The following is a 5,325-nucleotide window of genomic DNA, read 5'->3' as shown; positions in this document are numbered from 1 at the left end:
CGGGAGGGAGGAGACGTCATAGGGTGGGTGGGGCAACGAGGGATGACGCTCTTTCTTAAAGGTGCAGTGTTTCGTCGTTTTTTTAGTTTTTGTTTTGTTTTGTTTTGTTTTGTTTGTTTGTTTGTTTCTTAATTTGTATTTTCAGTTGTCAAACCTGCTATGTTGCACCCAAACCCCGTGGGCTATTGGTCAATGTTTATAGTTTAATTAACTGCATTTGTGCTTGTGTTCAAGTTATTCCCCAAATGAATTAAAAGACCAGCTTCTGCAATCCAAGTTGATTTTGAGGTCACCTTGTTGAACATCAGCAATAAAAGAAAATGTAGAAGGAAACTAGTATCCAAGTTATACTAGTTTTTCTAGTTTCTGTTTCTGTTGATTGCTGTAATGTTTCCTCCTAATCACATATAGCCTACTTTAAGAGGACAGAACCCACAGTCCTTAATGCATGCATAAATGTATTTTTAAACTGTATTTTAAAGGGCAAGTGCACAGATTTTAAACTTTTTTCTCACAGGATTACATACTTTACTGCATGGAAGGAATATAGAAGTTAAATACAATTCACATACATGTCGTCTACTTCCCAGATTTGAATCATGGGAAGCAAGTTGAAAATTGGAGAAGTTACTGTCAACAACACATATTAGGCCTAAGTATAATCTCAGTCTTTTATTGGCAGTATGTTAAAAAGCTTAGCCATGCATCTTTGTAGTCTTTGAAGCCCTAGTAGTAGTGATGCGTTGTATCGCTGTCTGATGTATTGTTTACTGTATTATATGTAGCAATGGAGAAAATATCACAATATCAGATCACTGTGAGTAAAGGTGGTCTCAAAAATGAGCATTCACTTTCACTGCAATTGGCAATTTGTCAACAGAAAGTGTTATGCGGTGGACTAAACATATCCACCCTGTGTGGATCTTTTAGAAAAATTTTCGACACAACAGGTAAGTAAATTGTGTACAGTGTAAGATATTTTTTTACATTAAACTATTTCAATCATTTGAATAACCATCAAGAAGGATGGACACTAGCAGCCAGTTTTTCTTGCATTGCATTTTTGGATGCACCCAAAGTTGGGCAGTGTGGCTCATCATTATTCAGTCCCAAACATGCAATGGATAGGTTTTAACCCCTAGGTGTCACTGACAGCTATCTGTAGCTTTAAAGGCGGTATGAGAAAACATTTACTTTATAAGTGGGTACAGAAGGGAAATGGTATTAGTGTCAAACAATGCTGTCTTTAATGAAAGAACTGTGTTTGAAATGATTTTGGTTAAAAAGCAAACAAAGGATAACTTGTGTGGAAGTCTATTGTGATGTAAAAACCAAGAGAAAGACTCTAAAAATAGCTGACAATGTGATTTCCCCTTTGTGTGTGTTTGTGGCTGAGATCATTTTCTGGCATTAAAATTTGTCATGAGCTAAAACACGAATTGTTAACACAATGTTAGTTATACATTCTGAGTTCATTGGACTGTATTTCTTCAGATTCATCATCTCATCAGCTTTGAAGTTAGAACAGAAATCCTCCTCCTTGACCATGACCCTAGTTTTCTAGACAAAGCGAGTTGCACAGCTTGATTAGAAGATCCACTGTTGTTTTAGAATATTTTACATAATACTGGTTGCTGCACCAAAAATGACATGTTTGAGCCAGAGTGCATTAGCAAAAAAAAGGCTCATCCCTGACTAGTGCCTGATGGCTGGACACCTTATGCAATTGCAACAAGGTGTGATGTACTGTATATTTACATTACAGAGGTAAAAGGATCCAATATGATGACTGTTCCAACTCAGTTGGACTGTTTAAGTTAAGAGTGACTGATCTTTTTTCAGTACAGTAAAGCAGGTGAGACTGAAAGCCATGAAAACACTACAACTTTAATTTATTATGACAGGGCTACTCTGTGTAAAGGTCAGTCCTGCATTTAGTTTCACATTCGCACTCTATCCATGGGCAGTGCACACACAATTGATGTTTGGAGTTAATGATGTAATGTCTCAGAACATGGAACACAATACCTGAATGTAACGCTCTGTTCCTGCAGCACTTCACATGTGGCAACACAATGTGCTAGACTTAACTCATTTCTGGGCATTGACTGGATGTTGCTCAGTCCAAATCTGACAATGATAAAGTTCAGCAGCTAGCAACAAAATTTATGGAAAAAAGAAAAGTTGGCAAATACATATTTTTTTCAAATTGTCTAAATTTGTGCCTTTCATTTTAGGCAGTTGAATTGTCAGAAACTTTAAAGGTTTTGGTTTTAAATGCATTTGATGAACTATTTAATGAATGGCTGAGTAGTGGTGCCGCATTATATCCCTCGCCTGAAACAATCAAAACACATTTCAGCTCAGCTATTATATACAACAAAAAAAAAATTAAAAAAAAAATTGAGACAACACCCACATAGAATATTTTCCAACATCACAAATAGCTGCAGGTGCTTTGCAGTTCTGTGTAGTGTCTCCTCATCTGGCATGTGTCAGCAGTCACAACCTTCCTCGTGTGAAGTTGGGAGCTTTTCATGGCCACTATGCTTGGCTTGATCCAAACAAGTGGGTGCAGAAGGCCAGAACACTAGATGCCTACTCAGTGGCAATGTTCTCAACTAGTGGCTCAGCCTTCACTAGAAATGTAATAGGCTTTGGAGGGGTCACTGCTTCCAATTGTACACTGCTCAAGGGTCCCCTAGGTGTAAGGCACAATGAAAACTGCTGTAGGAAGGCATAATAAAAAGTGTTACTATCCAGTGAAATCAGCATTTGCCTCAGGGTTTAAGCTTGTGTGACTAACTTAAATGATTATCACAATAAAACACTGTGATAAGAATATTATTGTCCAGAGGGTTTGATGCTGCATATTACGATCTGCAATGTGGTGTAGTAATTACAGTAAGAATAATTAGAGTAAAAACAAATAATAGGAGTAAAAACAAATATCCTAGCTTTAAAAAAAAAGGAAAAAACAAAAAATAAAAAAATCTATTTCATGCTTTAAGTTCTCTTGCCATTTCCACAGCATAGTCATTATGTGGATAGAGCTGAGTGGGTTTGAATTTGCATTGCTATGCATTTGTTTATGGCCAGCGAAGGGGTAATCTTGCCTAAGTGCTTCCATGTGGCCCAGTTTTAATATTTATTCTACTCCTAATTAACAACTCAGATACATTTATTTCTCATTTATTTCAATTCAAGTAAAGTAAAATTAGATTAATAATAACCTTGTTTAAATGTGGTTCTAAACTAGTTTGTGACGTTAATTTTATGTTTAGATGTATTTAAAAATGAGTTAAGCACAAATAAAGCACAAAAGAAGGAAATTTGAACATTTCATGTGTCATACAGTAGCTAAAACTAAAACTGTGAGATTAGATCCTTCAATACATTCTGTGAAGTCTTTACAACACACAAGGTGGGGAGTCATTTTAACTACATTACATTTGGCTCTTAATTACCCATGATGTGGCCCCTGCAGAGCCACAGCACCTCGTCTTAGCTGGTTTCTTTTCTCTCATTATGTTAACTCATAGACCCATTGCAGTGCAATGATAGAAAACATATGAACACACAAGACAAAAAATCATTTAGAAAATCATTTACTGGCCCTATATGACATTAGTTATCACTGAACACAATTACTAGTAAATTGGGAATATTCATCTTGCACTTGGCTTTGTTTGTGGTTGTCGTTGCTGGGATTCTTGCTGACATAACATAATGCTGTTGGGATATGTGTAAAGACGATTCTACATATTCAAGTTCATGTGAAATGAGTCATGAAATGAATAGATAATGGACTGATGGATGCAATACTGTATATCAATTTAAATCACCTGACATAACACATTACTGATCAAAGGTTACAATAAACACTAAGATGCAGTATCCACCCATATAAACAAGAGCAGGACGATGTATCACACAATGGACAGATAACAATAACGCCTACAGCATTAAGGTCCCCAAGAAAGACAGTGATGTCATAGTCACTGGCATCAGTTTTAATGAAATCCCTGCAGAATATTAAAGCTGTGCTATCGTCAAAAGAACTGAGGCAAGAATGACTTCACTCCGCTCTGAGAACAAATAATAAACACAGTGTATTCAACTTTAAACTTTAATTCAATATTCTAGTGTGAAATAGAGAGAGTGCCCATTAGGAAGATTGTTACGAGGCAGGCTTGCAGTCGGTGGGTCTGGACAATTACTTGTGGCATAAGTCACCATTTAAACATGCATGAATGGGAAATTACAACAGTGTGGGATGCAATTACCTCTCCCAAATCAGTGCATGTCAGATGACATTATCTTGTAGGCTGAGAGCCATTACTGCACTGAGGGTGTCTCGCCCCAGAAGAATAAGGAGAGGTCAACTACTGTGGGGGGACAGGCCATTTGGTCTCTGCCTCCAACATTAGGACATCTCTCTAGAGTCATTCAGCATGATATGTTCTAAATCTGCAAGACATTAAGCATTCAGCGATTCATTTGTCTTACACAGATGATTTATTTTTCTGCCAAAACTCCACAATTTACAGCTGAAAGCAGCATACAGAGTTTTTAAAAACGGCGCGGAGGATAAAACGCTTCTGATGTGGCAATTACCAAAATATCCGAGTGTGTTGCGACAGATATCTTACTGCAGGTGGCCATGGAAAATGTGTGTTATGTAATCTTTGTCATTTGAAGAACATCTGTGGATGAAAGGCTTAATTCCATTGATGGTGATTTTGCTTGTCCTCCATTCTGAGAGAGCCAGAAGCAGATGGGTGTTTCTTGGGTGCATCTTAGGAGCCACAGGGCAGGGCTGCACAGAAAAAGTGACAACAGCCTCTTGGGGATCAGCCAACTTCACTTGGCTAATGTCCATCCATCCATTCATTTTCTTAACTGCTTGTCCACTCAAGGGTTAGACACACAAACACACACAACCTTTCACACTCACATTCACACCTATGGGCAATTTAGAGTCACCAACTTTTGCAGGTGAGAGGAAGCCGGAGTATCCGGAGAAAACCAGAGCAGACACAGGGAGAACATGCACACCCCCACACAGAAAGGCACTCACTCAAAGGTACTCACTCACACCAGTGATGCTTCTGTCAAATCAAAATAGTCATATAAAGTTGTCTAGATGTGTTTTAATGCAAAGAGTCTAGGTCTTTACTTGACATGCTCAGCAAACATGGTACAGTGCTCAAAATACGATTGTGAAGATAACTAAAGATGTCATTGTGCATTCCTTTTTCAAATGTTATCAAAGATAACATGACTTTATGAAGCCAGTAGGTATAATATCTAGTATAATATTAA

The sequence above is a fragment of the Anabas testudineus genome, chromosome 7 (assembly GCF_900324465.2).
Source record: "Anabas testudineus chromosome 7, fAnaTes1.2, whole genome shotgun sequence".
NCBI lineage: Eukaryota > Metazoa > Chordata > Actinopteri > Anabantiformes > Anabantidae > Anabas > Anabas testudineus.
The sequence above is the reverse complement of the archived record's forward strand: the minus strand, read 5'-3'. Positions refer to the sequence as shown.